Below are 19660 nucleotides of genomic sequence, written 5' to 3' on the forward strand. Positions count from 1 at the left end.
CCCAGCATACACTGCTTCCCTCACATCTGCTACATCTGAGAGGAGTCAAGTGACACATTCTTGCCAGTGGGATGTTGATCAGGGATGACATCTGTGATTGGTTGTTGATCAGTGTATTTTCCAGCCCCAGATAGTTAAGAAGCAGATGTGCCTTCTCTACCCTTCTTTTCTCCTTTTAGTTTGAGGTTCCCTTGGAAATCACATGTTGGAGACAGCAGAGCCACAAGGTGGAAAGATCTTGGTCCCTGAATCATCTCTTGGAGGACAGACACCACCAATTAAAAACACCTATGTGAGCTGAACAAGAAATCAGTGATATTGTCTGAGCCAATATACATTTTGGAATTTGTTTGTTATAGCATCTAAGCATTACCTTAACTAATATAGGGTTTAAGAAATTTGTTGGTTGTTCAGATGATTCTCCAAACCAGGCTGGAGAATCAACTGAAGCGCCTTGAGATAGAAGGCCTTTGTTAAAGTGCCAAAGCAGGAGTGGAGAGCAGACTGAAAAAATCTAGAAAGCTGGAGATGAAGGCCTCTGGTAGAGGAAGCTAAGATTTTAGAGAGAAGGTATCCCACAATGTGGCAAGAGCCAATGGGAGAAGGTGAGGAGTCTTAAGCAGGTCTGGGAACTGTGATGCTGGGGGTCAGGAATCATGTTGGGTGCTTAGTCCACTTGGGAACTGTGGTCTCTAATGAAGCAGGACACAGGGTGATGGAGTGTCAGAGGGCTGACCATTGTCTTGCAACCAGGGCAATGGGAAGAAGTGTTTTAGTTAAAAACTAGGCTAACAGGGCTGCCATCACTCTGCCCTATCAACTGCCATGGCTGAGTGGATCTGAGCAGGGTGTCTCATCACCGGTGAGGATTTGTTCAGTAGGTCACAGAGATGTACTCCTGAAAGCTGGTCCATGAAAGGAACACCTGTAGATTCTGAGGCAGACTGGCTCCATCCAGAAACAGCCAGACCCACAGCAAGAGTGCTTTCTTCAGTCAGTAGAGTAGCTTGGCACTCCCCAAATTGCTTATTTACACATATTTTTGAGCCTCATGGACATCCCATATAAAGACAGTGTCTCTCTGTGCCAGGTTAGGTCACCAAAGTGTTAAATAAGTGAGAGCTCTCAGGAGGGGGTGGAGCCAGGGTCTCCTCATCCTTGGCCAGTGCTTCTCATTATAAAATTTCTCTCACAGACATTTTTAGACATTAACTACCCATCATCTTGGGAAGATTTAGGCCTCAACATGCCACCAGCAGCAGGAATGATGGGGATGGCCTCCCAAGGCACTTTCAGTTAGCAATTCTTAAAAGAGTCTCTGAATGAGTGATTCCAAAATAAAACTAGGAATAGGAATGACAGAAAACTCAAGATAATAGCTGTGAAAATAAGAGAAGTTTGTATCTCTTCAAAAAATATCAGAGATAAATGTAAGGGTTGCTAAGGCCCTCCACAGTTTCAGAGGGTCAAGACTCCTGTTTTGTTGCTCTCCTCTATTGTTGTGTAAACAAATTATCTCAAAACTCAGTGGCTTAAAACAACAATAAGCATTTATTATCTCACAGTTTCTGTGTCAGTAATTCAGGAGTGACTTTTCTGGGTGGTTCCAGCTTAAGCTTTCTCATAAGGTTGTAGTCTAAGGGAGCTGTGATCCCTTGAAGGCTTGACCAGCACCTTAGCATTGCCGGCAAATTGGTTCTGGCTGTTGGCAGGAAGCCTCAGTTCCTCACCACCTATAATCCTCCATAGGGCTGCTTGAGTGTGCTTACAACAGAGCAGCTGGCTTCCGCTAGCCTAGAGCAAGAGATCCAAAAGAGAATAAGGCAGAAGCTGCAATGTCTTTTATGAAGGAATCTCAGAAGTCACACTGTCATTTTTGCAATACCCTAGTGGGTACATGTCAGTCCCGTTGAATATGGGAGAGAATGAAACAAGGATATATGAGAAGCTGAGAATCACTGGAGGCCATCTCAGAAGATGGGCTACCATATCTGTCATCTTCACAGAACGGTTTCATCCTCATGTTCTAATGTGGCTGCTCTAACTCCAGCTATCACATCACAAAAGGTGATTTGTGGCTAGCATGAAGAAAGTAAGGTATGCCTTTCCCTTTAAAGATACTTTAGAAGTTGGATATATCACCCTACTTATATCTCATTGACCAAAACTTAGTCATGTAGCTGGAAAAGAGGCTGGGAAATGTAGTATTTATTTTGGATGCCAGTGTGCTCAGCTAAACCAGATATCAGGGAACGCATGGCAGTCTCTCAGCAATGTTCCTGTGTATAGTTCAAAGGATAGAGTGGGAAGGGGAACATATAGAACATCACTATCTTAGGTTACCGTCCTGGCTGAGGACTTCTGACCCATCTTGTCTGGGAATTGTGTGTGTGTGTGTGTGTGTGGTGCAGGGATAGGGGAGGAGTGCATATAAGTGCTTTACCCTGCAATTAGAGAATCTCAGTGTCCAGAGGAAATAGTCCTTAGAAGAACTCAGGAGACAAATGAGCATTAAAAACAGACCAAGTCCTAGAAACCCAGCCAAGAGTGGTCCCAAGAATTAGGATGATCCAGAAAATGAGATCATCACAGGAGACACTGTGAGAGCCACCTTACTCTGCACCCAGATCTGCAGGTTTAAATAAATTCTAGGCAGCCCAATTTATGATCCAAATGCAGAAACACAGATGGGCAACTCTACCAGCTGTGTTTTTAAAAGATCATATGATTCCTGATCAATGAACCGAAGAGACCAAATGCAAATGTGTTTAGTGCTGAGCTGCAGATTTGCCCAGAGACCTCTTAGAGACCAGAGCCAGGGCTTGAGCAGCCAGCTGGGTGCTGACTCAAGTTGGGGGTGAGCCCAGCATTGGAGCCTGGCTAAGCAGAAGATGAGCCGTCAGCCAGCCAGAAAATTCTAAGGCTTGAGAAGCCCACAAAAAGCTGCCCTGGCAGAAGGAGGGCAAGGCTCTGACTTGGCCAAGTGACCAGAAACAGACGGCACTGGCATTCTAGAGGAATGCAAAGTCTGGAGCAAGAAGCCTAGAGCTGGGACATCCAAGGGGGCAGCTAGTACTGCCAAGGCTGTGGCCAAGGCTGACTCTCTCCTCACTGCCAAGGCCTGCATGGATCTTGGATCTTTATCTTGAGAGTGGAAGAGATGGATCAGGGATTTTGTTTCATGGAGGGTGGCTGTGGTCTTCGACCTGCCTGGCGAGTTTCAAGTGCCCTGCCTATTTCCCAAGCTGGATACTGTCCTGGGTCCAGAGTCCACTTCCAGATGGAGTGTCAGGACACCCTGAGTAGACAGCATGCTCACTTCCCCTGGGTCACAGCCCATGCTCCTTATTGTACATGGACTGTCCATCATCACCACACTGCTACTGCATAAGGGTCTACCTCCACAGGTCCAGCCTTCCCCACTCTGCCTTGGTCCGAGTACGAAGTTCACTGAGAACTTGGGGGACCTCTACAGGCTGCTGGTCTGAGGACCTTTTCAAGAAAGTCATCTCTAGGTGTGACTGACTGATATCCGGTTCCAAACTTAGGTTGGGGTAGAGAGCTGTTGGAGGCTAAGGGTAACTGGTAGTGGGTGGTGAAGAAGGGTAAAGCATCCCCAAATGGCCTGGAATTGGCTTGGGAAATCTAGGACTGTGCTTCATGGCTCTATTGTACCAATGCTTGCTGAGTTCCTGCTCAATGAGGCAGACACTAGGCTACCCACTAGGGACCCAGAGCAGAGGAAGGCTCACATGACATCACACCAGACCATAAATAAAGCAAAACAGCAGAGGGTGCAATATGCAGTGATAGGCTAAACACAAGACATGGAAACAAAGGAGGAGGGGAGTGTGCTAGTGGAGTGGTAATGGAACACTTCACTTCACAGAAGAGGTGATACCTTCCTGAAAGAGCAGGAGTTCCTCAGCCTCCATGGGGCCAGGTGAGAACAGGCCTCCCGGCAAAGGGAAGAGCGGGCCCCAGAGCTCTTAACTGAGAGACCACCAGAGGTAGAGGAAGAGATTTTCTTAGCCTAATGTGTTCATTAGACTCTGAAGGGTCTGGGCTCTTTTGGGTTGCAGTGGCCTTGATCTCTTCATTAAGCACCTCGGAGGTGTCAGAAAAGGGAGAAAGTGCTCTCTCTCTGCTTATTGGGTTTTCTTTGAACTTTGAATCTTTGGTACCTGGTCATAAAAGTGGGAGAACTATAATTATGAAGAGGAGAAGGGAGGGTTCTTTGATCTTGAAGAACCTGCCCAAGGCCCAGTTCATTATGTGTAGGTCCTTAAGTGCCCCTGGATGGCCCCTTAGGCACGACTGTCCCCAGCAGCCTCTGATGGGGCGGGAGGCAGGGCTGGGAGGTTCGCAGAATGGGGTCGCTAGCCTGCCTGTCCTGCTGTCAAGGCCAGTCCCTCGAGGTGTCTGTGCCTCTCTGGAACCCTTGGGAACCCCCAGCATTGCCAAAGCACCTGACCTGCCTCTTGCAGGTGGTCCTCCAGTGTGAGAATCGTCATCTGGCTCAAGTTGGCACATACTAGTAAGTTTTTTGGTGGTGTACAGGCTTGCTTTTCCTCTGGGAACCAGGGAAATATGATATGCAAATGAATCACGAGGTGACCCAAATCAAACAGCTGCTCTGGAGTTGTTCTACAAAGGCAAAAGGAACTGGAGGCCCCCAGAGGTGTAGTTGGCAGCACCTTCTTTCTGGGTCAGGGTGGGCAAGTGAGAGTGAACCAAAGGTACACTGAGATGTCACCTTGTCTCTAGCCACAGGTGAACCAGGAACCTCACGCAGAACTGCCAAGTGCCCAGCAGCCCAGGAACGTCTTTCCCCTGATTGTTGCTCTTCTCACTGGGAAGTGCAAATAGCCTCCTGACAGGCCTGGCCTTTCTCTCATTTTTGCCATTTCCAGGCCCAATGCCTAGCTCAGGTCACATCTTTCTGTTTCAGAAGCCCCTTAATATAAATTCTTGGTCTGGCATCCAAGGCCTTACATCCTAGAGTGCTAATTCACCTCTCAGAAGTCTTCTATAAACTCCTCCTCCAGCCCAGTGTATGCCCATCATTTTTTGTCCTCTGCTCCTAAAGCTTTCTCATTTTTGAGCATTGCATCCTGCCTTTCCCTGGTCCAAAGGCCCCCTTGTTGCTGCTGCCCTCCTGACCAGGCCCAGTTCCAGTGGTGTCTCACCTATCAAGTCTTCCTTTTCACTCTCTGAACCTATAGCCTATGGGATGAAACTTTTTACTAGATTTGTATCTTTAATTATAGGAGTCATCCATGCTTGTAAAAACATTCCCACATTGTAGCAGCATACACAGTACAGTGTTTATGTCCTACCAACTCTTCTCTCTCTAGAACTCACCCCAGTCAACAGTCGGGCATGCACAATAGGAGACGGGGCCTTTGAGAACTTTCCATCACCACTTGACATGGTGGTGGCAGGGTGGTGGTGGGGAGGAGCAGAGGTGATGGAAGTCTTCAGAGAGTAGTGACTTGTGTTGGCTTTGGAAAAAAATCCTCAAGGTCTGACTATGGGACCCCTTGATTTCTTTAAAAGAACGGAGCCCCAGGGAAGCATTTCTCATTCACTGGTGGATATTCATTCTGTTCACCCAAGAGCCAGAAACTCAAGTTCAGAGGCAAACAGGCTGCTGGAGAATCCTCTTGACCTAGCACAACCCCCACTACAAGGCCAGACTGAACTGAGCAGGAAGTCAGGCAGTTTTAATGGCATGGTTACTTGGTCGGATAGAGAGCTGAGTTTGAACGCTGGCCTTCTTTTCTCCAACCTGGGCCCTTGCCTGACCCCTGTACATCCAGTGGTCTGGCTGGTCAGCCTGGAACCCTCCACCTACCCTGGGCCCTGCTCACAAAGCAGTGGTTCTCCTGATAGCATGGCTCAGGAGAAGAACCCACCAAAGGGACTATTCGGTCCTCCTTAGAGTAGGAACTAGAGGAAGAAGCAGGGCTGTGCTAGCATCTCATCCTCCAGGGGTTCCAGCCCATGTTTCCAGGCAGTTTGAGGAACAGGGGGTAGATGTCTTCCCTAAATGACCCTAGGTATCACATTTCCCCTCAACACACTCCAATTCAAATAAATATTTTAAAAAGAGAAGGGACTGGGGCTCACCAAAGTAGGACTGTGTATGTGTGCGTGCTAAGTCACTTCAGTCGTGTCTGACTCTTTGTGACCCTATGGACTGTAGCCTGCCAGGCTCCTCTGTCCATGGGGTTCTCCAGGCAAGAATACTGGAATGGATTTCCATTTCTTCCTCCAGAGGATCTTCCCAACCTAGGGATTGAACCTGAGTCTTTTGTATCTCCTGCATTGGCAGGCAGTTTCTTTACCACTGAGCCACCTGGAAAACCCTAATGTGTGACTGCTGCTGCTGCTAAGTCGTTTCAGGCGTGTCCGACTCTGTGCGACCCCATAGACGGCAGCCCACCAGGCTCCCCCGTCCCTGGGATTCTCCAGGCAAGAACACTGGAGTGGGTTGCCATTTCCTTCTCCAATGCATGAAAGTGAAAAGTGAAAGTGAAGTTGTTCAGTCGTGTCTGACTCTTAGCAACCCCATGGACTGTAGCCCACCAGGCTCCTCCAACCATGGTATTTTCCAGGCAAGAGTACTAGAGTGTGACTCAGTTCAGTTCAGTCGCTCAGTCGTGTCCGACTCTTTGCGACCCCATGAATCGCAGCACGCCAGGCCTCCCTGTCCATCACCAACTCCCGGAGTTCACTCAGACTCACGTCCATCGAGTCAGTGATGCCATCCAGCCATCTCATCCTCTGTTGTCCCCTTCTCCTCCTGCTCCCAATCCCTCCCAGCATCAGAGTCTTTTCCAATGAGTCAACTTTTCTCATGAGGTGACCAAAGTACTGGAGTTTCAGCTTTAGCATCATTCCCTCCAAAGAAATCCCAGGGCTGATCTCCTTCAGAATGGACTGGTTGGATCTCCTTGCAGTCCAAGGGACTCTTAGGAGTCTTCTCCAACACCACAGTTCAAAAGCATTAATTCTTCGGCGCTCAGCCTTCTTCACAGTCCAACTCTCACATCCATACATGACCACAGGAAAAACCATAGCCTTGACTAGACAGACCTTTGTTGGCAAAGTAATGTCTCTGCTTCTGAATATGCTATCTAGGTTGGTCATAACTTTCCTTCCAAGGAGTGTGACTACCTAACTTCAATTTAAGGATGTCAGGGAAAGCTCCAAGGTATTGGCATATAAACTGACACTTGGAAAATAGGCAGGAGGTGGTCAGGTGAAGGTGAGAAGAGCATTCCACACAGAAGGAACACTACTAGCCAAGGCCTACCAGTGAGAGGGAGCATGACTTTCAAGAAACTAGAAATTCACTGTGGCTGAGCCTAGTGTGTGAGAGGGATGTGGTTGGAGAAGTCAACTGCTTGGGTGTGCAAACCTCAGGGCTTTGTCCCAGTGGCCACAGGAAGTCAAGGAAGGGTTTTAAGAAGATAAGTAACATTTTAGGCAGATGACTCACGGACCATGAGCTGGAGGTAATAAGTTTGGAGGAAATGAATGCCTTTGGGTGAGCAATAATGGTAGCCTAGACTAGGGCAGGCACAGGGGAAGATGAGAGGAAGTAGAATTCAACACAGCATGTGGGGGTGAGGGAGAGGAAGGAATCTGGAGCTCCACACACACATATAAGGATTGACGGCCAGTGGCCAGTGACAAGCTCCATTTGGGCCATCTAGCCTGCTGACATCAGTGCAGACCTGATTGGGCCCCCAAATCTTGATTCGGGCATCGTGTACACACAGAGGCTTGTAGACACCATAATCCTGAGGAAGATACCCCAGGTCCACAGATGAGCACTCCCAGCCAACCCAGTGCTCACCTGACCTATAAGCTAGATATCCCCATCAATCAGCAACACTCAGAAATCTTTCTTTGAATAAAGAACAGAGCTAGTTCATAAACAATTCCATTTCTCCCTCTTCTCCAACCTAAACTGCTGGCACAGTGTCTCTGGCAGTAAAATGCTTCAATTTGGCACTCAATCTTTGGCCTCTAGTCTTAACTAGACTTAACCGGAGGCTTTCACCAACCACAGGGACCTGAAGAGGCTTCAACAAAGTTGGATATACCTTATATGTTCTTTGCACAGTTCTGATATTCTGCACTCTGTGGTCTGTCTTTAAGTTCTCCTGGGCACTTGGAGAGCAGCCCAATAGGGGCTGATAGTGTACTTGAGGCCGTGAAACTGGGCAGCATTGACCTGCAGGGAATAGTGGAAGAATATAAGTAGGAATCCCAAACCGTTGGTTATGGTCTCCAGCTCCCCAGGTGACCCTTCCTCTTTGGGTCTGTCCCTCCAGTCCCCAGGCCTTTGCACATGAAATACGCTTCCTTTCTCCTTTGTCTGTTTGACTCATCCTTCAGGTCTCTGCTTTCTCAGGGAAGACCTCACTGATTTCTCGATCCAGGTCATATTCTTTAGTTAAATATTTCCCTGGAGTCATGTTTTATTACCTCTTTCATGAGGGGTTTTTGTTTATCTGGTTGTTTGCTACCATCTGCCTCCCCCAGCAGACTGTGCCTTCCAAGAGAGAGGCTCTGTCTTACTCATTGTTGTATCCCCAGCCCCTGGCGAGGGACCTGTCCAGAGGTAGGCATGAATGCATGAATGAAGAGATGGATAGATTTCACTTGGCAAAAGAAAAGCTGAATTGGGTGAGACCCTTCCTAGCACTGACAATCTTCTAGGCCTCTATCATTTCATCTCTGAAACAGGAAGACCATTCCCTGCTTGCTGCTTTACTTCTGTGTTTAAAATGACTCCAGATAGCCTGATAAAGTTTGGGATGCTTTAAAAACAACTAGGATAAAGGTTCCCATTTGGCTCAAGGACCTTATTTTCTGGCCCCTAGTCACACATATATGAACCCTGAGACAGAAATTCAGGCTGTGCCAGAAACCGCAGAGCCCTCTGTCAGAGCTGGAGTTACACAGCCCCTTCCAGAGGGGATGAGTTGCCAGAAGACCCAACCATGCCTCCTAGAGGTAGGGCAGTAATGGCTTTTCTATGTGCTGATGGCCAGGCCTGCAGGGTGAGTGAGTGTCACAACTCAGAACTGAGAATTGAGCCCCATTATGGGTTCAGAGTGCTCCCTACTCATTTATCCATCTGTTTGTCTTTAGCGATGGACTGAGTGTAGGAGTTTTTCTGAGGCAGAGCCAGATTTAAGGCTTAGGGCCCAATGAGTCATCTCTCAAGAGTCTAGGCTGCACAAGAAGGCTGCCTGCATCCACCATTGCTTTCACTGCTGCAGGTGGACCTCACCTGCTGAGGTCTAGATCTGCTTATAAGATGCACCAGGATGGGGAGACCATCTCTATAATCTTCACAAAGGTATTCTGCCCAGCCATCCTCTCCCCAGGGGCTCAGAACTACCCATTATTATTCCCCCCAGTCTTGAGGACACATGCTCCTCCTGGAAAGGGTAGCTGGCTGGACTAGAAGAATGAACTGGTCAGGGATCAGAGTGACCCAGCTACATCAAAATTAGCGCTAATATCCCCAAGAGCCAGGATAGGGAGTTCCAGGTCCTAACAGATTAACAAGGTTTTTCAGGAGCTGAAAAACCTAAAGGAGGAAAAGGAGGAGCCATCTGACTCTAGAGGAGCCATTTCAGTGGCTTAGGAATGCAAAGTCCATTATACAGATGGGAAAACTGCCGCCATGGAGACCTGCCTCTGATAGAGGCCCAGGAGGAGCCAGAAATTTTGGTATTTTAGAGAAGGGTAGCCTCTTGCCCCCACTCTTCAATATACTAAGTCTGTGCCTTCTCCTTCTGCTCAGACCACCATTCATTCTTACTGCACTGCAGGTTCCTGGTCACACTGGGATGCCTCTAGCTAGCCTAGGCCCTACTTAAAGTTACAAAGGTCAATATAATCACTGTCAAAATCCTGACACTTTTTTTCAGATATAGAAGAATCCACACTAAAATTCATATGGAATCTCAAGGGACCCTGAATTGCCAAAACAATCTTGAAAAAGAACAAACTTGGATGCCTCATATTACTTAATCTCAAAACTTACTTCAAAGCTATAGTAATCAAAAGAGTGTGGCACTGGCATAGAGACAGACACATAGACTAATGAAATATAATAGAGAGCCTAGAAATAAATCTTTGCATATATAGTCAGATGGTTTTTGACAAGGGTGCCAAGACACCCTTGAAAGGAAAGGACAGTCTTTTCAACAAATAGTTTTGGGAAAACTGGATATCTACATTTAAAAGAATGAAGTTGGATCCTTACTTTACACCATATACAAATATTAACTCATAGTGGATCAAAGACCTAAACATAGAGCTAAACAATAAAACTTTTTCTTAAGAGTAAAATTAAACCTTACAGTAATTTGTTTCTATATACAAAGAATTATAGTTTATGCTTACAGGGACTCCTAGCAAAGGGTGCCCCTCTTTTTCACTAAGAGTTTTACTTACTGCTGAATCTATAGGGGCAAAGCAGGGACAAAAACGTTGATCGAACTCACCTGACATGCCTTCTGCCCCTGTCTTAAAAATATAAAAATAGGTCTCTATTGTCAGCTTATTTTTTTTGCCAACTTAGAAACTTTTGCCATCTTAGAAAGGTGCTGTTCTATGAGCTCCTATGTGCTGCACTCGCCTGTCTTCAACACTCTCACCTACATGCACACACAGGCAGCACCCACCTCAGACCTGGAGACCACATTAAACTATAAAACTCTTAAAAGAAAACATAAGGGAAAAGCTCCATATCATTTGGATTTGGCAATGATTTCTTGCAAATGACACCAAGAACACAGAGAGCAAAAGGAAAAATAGATAAATTGGGTTTCATCAAAGTTAAAAAATTTTTGTGCATCAAAGGACAATACCAATACCAATATAGTGAAAAGGTAACCCACAGAATGGGAGAAATATTTGCAAATCATATAAAGGGTTAATATTCAGAATATATAAACAACTCCCACAACTCAACAACAAAAAGCAAGCATACAACCAAATTTAAAAACTGGCAAAGGACTTGAACAGACATTTCTCCAAAGAAGAGAAACACATGAAAAAGGTATTCAATATCACTAATTATTAGGAAATTAAAAAAAATAAAATCACTGTGAGATACTACTTTACACCCATTTGGATGACTACTACTAAAAAAAAAAAAAAAAAAAAAAACTAAACAGAACAGAAAATAGCATGTGTTGGTAAGGATGTGGAGAAATTGGAACCGTTGTGCATTGCCAGTGAGAATGTAAAATGGTGCAGCTGCTGTGGGAAATGACATGGCAGCTCCTCAAAGAATTACCATATGATCCAGTGATTCCATTATGGGTATACTCCTAAAATAACTGAAAGCAGAAACTTGAACAGATGTTTGTACACTTGTGTTCACAGCAGTATAATTCACAATAGGCAAAAAAAGTGGTGGTAACTCAAATACACACCAATAGATGAATCAATAAACAAAATGAGGTATATACATAAAATGGAATATTATTATTCTTAAAAAGGAAGGGAATTCTGACATATATGACCATACGGATGAACTGTGAAGATATTATGCTGGGTGAAGTAAACCAGACACAAGAAGACAAATATTGTATGATTCCACTTGTATAAGGTACCTGGAGTAGTCAAGTTCATAGAGACAGAAAGTAGAATGGTGGTTGTGGGCTAGTGGATGAGGCTAAGGTATGCGGAATTATTGTTTAATGGGTACACAGTTTCATTTTGGGATGATGAAAAAGTCCTGGAGATGGATGGTGGTGATTGTTGTACATTGATGTGTATTTACTTAATGTCACTAAACCATTGTTGTTCAGTCCCTAAATCATGTCCAAATCTTTGCGACCCCATGGACTGCAGCATGGCAGGCTATCCTTCACTATTGCCCAGGGTTTGCTCAAATTCATGTTCATTGAGCCAGTGATGCTATCTAACCATCTCATCCTCTGCCACCCACTTCTCCTTTTGCCTCCAATCTTTCCCAGCATCAGGGTCTTTTCCAACAGTTCCGTGCCACTAAACTATACTTTAAAATAGTTAAAATGGTAAATTTTATGTTACATATATTTTACCACAATAAAAAAATAAAAAGTTGAATGGGAGTCAGGCACCTATATATGTAAGTGTCCTTTTTTGAGAGCTTACTTCTGACCCTAGGAGATAATGGGAGGGGTGGGGGCAAAGGAAGGGGGCTGTCTATTCCCCACCTCCACGCCAACCACCCTTTATTTCTACCTCTCTAACTTGTGGTCATTTTGTATGTCTGTTATGTATGTGTTGTCTCGATTGTGACTGTCATTCTGAAGTAGGAAGACTCAAGAATAAAGAACTGTGACAGTAAGAGGTGACAGGTGCTAGGAAGGTAGATTCAGGTTCAGCAGAGATTCTCAAAGCCTTGGAGGTGGTTGGCAGATCAAAAAGTCTTCCTAGTCTTAGAAGATGAGTAAGTGACAGTCAAGAGGCCAGAGAGACAGGAGAGTCACAGTCAAGCTAGGGGCACATAGAATAAGGCCCCTGGCAACAGAATTCTGTGGTCAAGATAGCAGGAGGTGAGGCTGGAGTCATATTGGACAGGACATTTACCCAAGAGGACCACAGCCCCCTGGAAGGTCTGTAGTGAGAGAGAGATCCATTTGACTTACATTCTGAGAAGCTCACTCTGGCTACTGGGTGAAGAATGGACAGCAGGGGGCATGGGTGGGAGCAGGCAGACAGTGAGAAGCCGCTGCAGACATTCAGAAGAGAGATGGTGGTGGCTTGGCCTGGGTGGTGCCAGTGGAGGTGGAGGGTTATGGACAGATTCTGGACAGGGTCAGGAAGAAGAGTTGCCAAGACCTGCAGCTAGATTGGCCATGAGGCTCAGGGGCTTGCTGCCCCTGGGACTTGGGTGGCTAGGTGGATGGTAATACCACTTACTGAGATCTAACCAGCTTCAAGGACAGGTTGAAGGGACAAGGCTGGCACCTGGTTGCTGAGAGTTGAGGGATCAGTTCACCTTTGCTGATTACACATCACAACTCATACTCAGAAAGTTCTTTGAGTCTAACCCTGACCTTCCAGTTGCAATTGGAGCTCCAGCCATTCCAGGCTGCCCTTGGTGAGTCTGCTTGGAGCTGAGTGGGGCTGAAGCATGGGCTAGCGGCCAAGGGCTTGGGTGGCAGGCATGCCTCTTGCATGACCGCTAACAAGCATGCCAACCTGCGGTGCCCATCAGACTCAGACCCAGGGAGCCCTGCCAGGGTGCGTGGGCCGGAGGACCCAGTACAAAAGCCTCTGCCCCAAGCACTTCAGGTCCACACATGCCCTTCATCCTGCCTCTGGAGCCCTCTCTCAGATCAGAAGCATCCCCCAGGGCCCTCGAGAAAGGTTATACTTCATGATTCCTTCAGAGGTAGGGGGTGGAGAGCAAAACCTCTGATCTTGATGCCAGACACAAACTCCAAGAAATTACTCACCAGAGGGCAAAGCTTCAGAAACTCAGGCAAGGGGCCCTGCCCCGTGGTCTGATCCGAATAGCTGGTCTACATGGGCTGTGGCACTGGGGACTCTCAGGGCTGTGCCAGGCATAACTTCTTCCAGGGCTGGGTTGCCCTACACCTCATCTTATCAAACTGCAACTGGGGACTGGGGAGCCATGGGCAGAAGCCCCTTGGATCTGCCCCCCAGCTGGCCAACTGGGACCCTCAAAACCCACAGACCTACCCAAGACTGACTTGCCATGTATTTGGGGTCTCATCATCCCTAATCCCTATCATGCCCTTCTGGAAAGTGTTAATCAGTGCTGCAATGGCCCCCATCCTGGAAGCCTGCTCCCTGACACCCACAGGGAAGGGTCCCAGTCCTGGCCTTGCATGAGTTTCCCATTCCCAGAAGCTGGGATCAGATGACCAGCCTACTTAGGTTTCCTTCTCCTGTCCATCCACCCACCGCTTAGCTCTCCTGGGCCCAGCTCACAGGGCCCATGGCCACAGGCCATGTCTGGTGTAGTCACAGGGCTGCCAAAGGGTAAAGGGATGAGCACTGGGAAGGGACGAGGTGACCTGGGCTCCAGCTGGCAGGGGCCGAGCCAGGGAGTTGTCCCAGGAGAGATGATGTGGGAGTCGTGAACTGTGGAGGAGCAGGGTGGATTCCGTGGCTTCTCCTGCAGAAGCTTGTGTGATGCAGCCTAATGAGACCCCAAATACATGGCAAGTCAGTGAGAGGCAGGTCTCTAAGGGACTAGCCCTGTAACAGGGTGCTCTTTCCCCCTGACGCCTCCTGTTCCATGCTTTCGTGGCTTGAGTGGTGAGGACACCTTCCTTGTAGGAGCGGGGTCTCCAGGATCTTCAGCCCTAGGCCTGGTTCAGCCCTTAAGTCACATAGAAACGCCTGTCTCTGACCACCTGATCACAATCCTATGAGTGCCTTCAAATCACCCTCCTCCTGGCTGGGGTCCTTGATTTGCTCCAGAGGGCTGCATGGGGATAGAAGGGGCCCACAAAGTGTCCAGGGTCCACTTCAGGCAGGGGCTGGCCCTGGCCATGTGCAGAAATGTTGTAGGGATTGCGGCTTGCCAGGGACCAGCAAGAGTGCTAAGAGAAGGACTGATGGCTACAAGGTTAGGTCACCTGGGGGAGACTCAGCCACACTGTGTTCTCCCAGCAGCCACCTCTGATGGCTCCAAGGGCTCCCCCAAATCCTAATCACTTTCATCTCCTGCATCAGCCACTGCCAAGAGCACTAGACTCTTGAGGGTGAGCAAGCAGGTGAGCTAGCAAAGTCAGGACTGTGCCCTCCTTTCCTGCCATCCTTCTGCCCCAGGTTCTAGACATAGTATAGAAGTGCCCATCCCTGCGTGCCATCCTATTCTGTGTAGTAAACAAGGCAACCCACATGCCAGGCCCCTCTGCTCATAATATTGTGTCCTGTGACTTTCCTGGGGGAGGTTAGTGCTCCCTCTATTTCCATGTCCATACAGGGACCCTGGCCAGTGTGCCCTCCATGCTTAGGGAACCCCTCAGGAATTTTCAGTGGTCAGGCCATTTGTTTCTCTGTTTCTGGTAATGCCCTGAGACAGGAAACCCCAGTTGCCTGAGGATGAAATGTCAGGCAGTGACGAGAGATGGAGAGGGGCATATTACTGTGAAAAGGAGTGATGGGAAGGTGAAGACCCTCTCCCCTTTACCCGTTGTTTACCACCCCTCTGGCCAGGTGATTTTCCCACTTGCCACCACAGCAATCTCTTGGAAGAAAGAGGCTGAAATCTCTAGGGGCTCTGGATATTTGGAAGATGGGGTCAGGGATAGGAGGATTGCTAGAAGAAACCCCCAGGGAACAGCTGTGATCTAGGAAGGATTCCTCATGGGCCTATCAGCTTGCTCTAAAACTGCATGCGGGGCAGCCTCCTTAGGGTCTGAGGGACCCTCACCCTCCCAAAGGAGCCTGATTTTTGCTAGGTCCTGCAGGGTCAGGTTAGTAAGCCACGTACAGCCTCCCACGCTTTTAGATGAGCCCTCAGGGAGTTGAACATCTGGGTCTCAGTGTCACTTTGGCTATTTGCCAAAGCTTCCTGTGTTTCTGCCCCTCTCTGAGCCTCAGTTTATGCATCTGTAAAATGGGTATCACCACTCCAACAGCTCAAAAGAAGCTGATTTTTAAAAAAATATTTCCCTTTTCTGCCTGCCATTCATTCCAAAAGCCTACTCTCCTTAGCAAGTTTTGGTTAAACACTGCCTTAGTCAGATACTCTTGAAAGGTAACTGGGGGCATAATGAGCTTCTCATCTTCTGGGGAGGATGCATTTTTCTGGTGCCACTGGGCCCTCCAGCCCCCTTCCCCAGACTGGCCATGCCCCCATAAGTTAAGACCTGTAGGCAGCACCCTTGCCTGCTGCCCCTATGCTATGCCCAGATGATTCCAGTCCAAGGGACTGCGGCCTGGGGAAAGATGTCAACACAACATTCCTCTGCTAATGGGAGCTTAAGCTTTCACTGGCCCAAGCAGGCCTCTGACTCTCAGCCATGCCATGCTCGATATCACTGACACCTGTTGGCTGAGCTCCTATTTTGCACTAGCCAACTTGATAGGCTAGAAGGCAGGGAGTGGGCAGAAAGGAAGGTTAGCCATGCTTCGATGGGTGCCCAGAGACCAGCGGTATCCTCATACACATGGCATTGAGGTTCAATGCTAGCAAAATCCTCAAATAAGGAACTTTCCCTGGAGAGCGAGTCAAGGAGGGCAGGGAGGGTTCAGCCAGGTCTCCAGGCCTCCTCACACCCTTAATGAGATGGCAGTGCCATCAGGTATCTGGTACAGCAGGCTGAACAGAGAGAGCAGTCCTCTCACATTTAAGGGAAAATAGGATGTTGGGTATGGTATCAGGCCCAAAAGCAGCGAGCTGGCAATAAATCAAGAACTGAAAAGCAATGTCAGTGCATCAAACTAAATTTCCAAGCCCAGGAAACAATTGTGCATTAAAATCCATTGAAAGGAAAAAAAATCTATTAAAACTTCAGGAGAAATGTTTTGCTATAAATTAGATTTTTCTGCCAACCAGGATAATTCAATAATTTCCCCCTGACATTCTCGAGATTGCTCTTTGGGGGGAATTATGATACTTTGAAGTTGGGAGTGATTTGTTTCCAAGAAAAGATTGAGAGTCAACTGGGAGTGGAGGTGAGAGGGCAAGGAGGGGGCTCTTTTACTAAAAAGGAAGGGGGGCCCTTTGGGGGTTCCATGCCACTGGACAGAGATTATTCACAATGGCCAGGAGGACTTCAGTTAGGGCTTGACTAGGACATGCCCCAGGCCAGACATGACTCTGACAGGAGAGTGTGTGTATATGGGGTGGGGGGTGTTTTGGGAAGCTCCTGGGGTCCTCCAATATCATCTTATAGTTTGGGCCGCCTCAGTCTTACGGCTTTCCTAAATAACTGTCTAAAACTGTCCTCAACCCTAATGGAACCAAAGCTGATTTCAGGTGCCCAAGGTCACTTTTTTTTAAAAACTTTTTAATTTTATATTGGAGTATAGCCAACTAACAATGTTGTGATAGGTTCAGGTGAACCTATCACAAGGGACTCAGTCATACATATACATATTCTTCTCCAGACTGCCCTCCCATTCAGGCTGCCACATAACATTGAGCAGAATTCCATGTGCTGTACAGTAGGATCCAAGGTCAATTCTTAGTTCTGGGTGCAGAGCTGGCAGAGGTGGCTACCTGCCTCCCCGTCTTCCTTTTCTCCTTTGCTGTGCAAGAGTAAGCACAAACCAGGACCTTACCCCCATATCTTATTTATCTCCTGTAATTGGGGGCTTTGATCCTAGCCCCTGTCAAACCCTGATCTCTCTGCACAAGATCCAATACAGTTAAGATGCCAGACTGTCTCTGGTTGGCCAGAGCCACTCTGGCTGGACAAGGCAGCTGGCAGAGGAGGGTGCCAGGAGAGGGCAGGGATCTTGGAGGACTAGGCACAATCAGACAGGCCATGGGGTGCCAGCCTCCAAGCATCTATGGGTGAGGGGCAAGGGACCGGAGTCAGGACTTGGGCAGGACAGGGCTTCAAAGTCAGTCTGCCTGGCTGTGAATTCTGGCTCCTCCACTGGAAAGTCTCTTAACCTCTCTATGCCTTGATTTTGGTACCTGTAAAATGGGGTTAATACTAGTACCTACTTTATAGATAGAACTAAATGTGACAATGCATGCTTGGCACACAGCAGGGATACTTAGGATTAATAGTATCTTTAGGACAGTCTTTCCCACTGCAGGAAATCCATCTCCTGCAGCCCTTTACTTAGGCCCCCTTCTCCCTTCTCTCCCACCAAACCTTGCCTGTTCCTAAGGAGGTGCTAGTCGCTCAGTCGTACCCGACTCTTTGCGACCCCACGGACTGTAGCCTGTCAAGTTCCTCTGTTCATGGGATTCTTCGAGCAAGAATACTGGAGTAGGTTGCCATTTCCTTCTCCAGGTCCCTGAGGACTTACCTCCTCAAACAGAACCACGAAGAATGATGTTTGCCTGTAAAGCTGGGCTACCTGCTGGGCACTATCATACCGTCGTCGTGCTTGGGAACACTTTACCTACGAGGGGTCATTCATTGTTGCTACTAACTACCCTCACAGGAAGGTTGGTTGGTATTAAAATTCTCTCTTTTGGCAAAGGCTCTGGGAGGTAAAGTGACATTGTTCAAGGTCACATATCTGGGAGAAGAGGTTGGAGGTGGGACTGGGGCCCATGTCAAACCAGTTCAACCACAGAGGACTAGGCATATTCATCTTAAAATTCATCTTTCCTTCCTTCTCTTCCTTCCTTTTCCCCATGAATCATTGCCTCCCAGAGTCCACACAATGGCCACTGAGGCAGAGTGGCAAACTGAGGCAGGGATACGTGGGAGTCATTTTCTTTCCAATATTCTCTGAGTCTCCATGAGGAAGATCACAGGCCCCAGCAGAAAGAGGTCAAAGGGGAAGGAAGTGGGAGAGTCTGGGAAAGTTTCCATTTGAGCAGCTGTCAGAACAAGCCATTCACTTGGACATTGCCTGACTCACAGAATAGAGGAGTTCTGAGTTTTAAAGGTCATCTCATCCCACCCTCTTTTTGAATCATGTCTTCCACAGGTGCTCCCCAACCCTAGATAACAGGGAGCTCACTTCCTCCCAGGGCCAGCCCTGGGGTGCTCTGTGCTCCTCCACCCCTGGTGGGGCTCTCACTTGGCTTTCTGTGGCACAGCCCGGCCTTGACCCCACACAGGCAGGAGCCAGCCAGCAGCAGTGGGGTGCTGTGTGTCGCCTGCTTCTCACTTGGCAAAGCCCGACGTTTGGGGAGCTAATCTGTGAGCAAGGCAGGGCCTTTCCAGAGACCACATCTCTCCAGAGGAAAGGGCTGGGTGCTGGCAGCCCAGTGTTCCCTGGGGACCTAGCCCTGTGCCTAGGAGTTTCCCCTCAGAATGGAGGTCAAAGGGAAACTTAGGGCTGGGGAACTTTGCCGCCACCTGAAACCAAGCTGGGAGTTCAGCAGATGCATAATCAAGACCGCTGCATTTGCCTCAAAAATGATAAATATGTGTAACGAGTTAGCCCCCAGGCCAGGGGATGTCCAGGTTTCTGGTTTTGCTTAGGAAAGCACCCTTAGGGAACCTGCTAGCACCTGGAAGGGCAGGACATGAGAGACATGGGAGCTGGGAAGGAGCAAAAGGTGTCTGGGGGGTTGGAAACTGGCCCTTACCATTCAGTAGCTGTGTGACCTTGAGCAAGTCTCTTGGCATCTCTGAGCCTCAGATTCCCTGTCTTTGAATGGAGGTAATAATACCGCCTGCTTCAGAGCTTTGATGGAGATAACATGACAGGATGCAGGCGAAGTGCCGAACATATAGTGAGCGCTCTGAGAGTGCCAGTTTTTGTTACTATTTGCAGCAGACGGGGAAACCCGTGGGAAATCCGGGCGCATCTGGGAAGTTGGGGGCGGTGGGCCGGTCTTCCCGGAGCCCCGGGGCGGGGCGGGGCGTCCCAGGTTGGGCCCCGCCTCCGCTGTCCCGTTCCTCGGGGCCGGCGGAGCAGCTCCTTGCTGCCGCCGCAGCTGAGTCACTGCGGCCTGGCTGGCCGTTGGCCTTATCTCAAGACTTGTCTGCCCCTTGAAAGCCCCCGG

This window comes from Bubalus kerabau, chromosome 1 (assembly GCF_029407905.1).
Source record: "Bubalus kerabau isolate K-KA32 ecotype Philippines breed swamp buffalo chromosome 1, PCC_UOA_SB_1v2, whole genome shotgun sequence".
Taxonomy (NCBI): domain Eukaryota; kingdom Metazoa; phylum Chordata; class Mammalia; order Artiodactyla; family Bovidae; genus Bubalus; species Bubalus kerabau.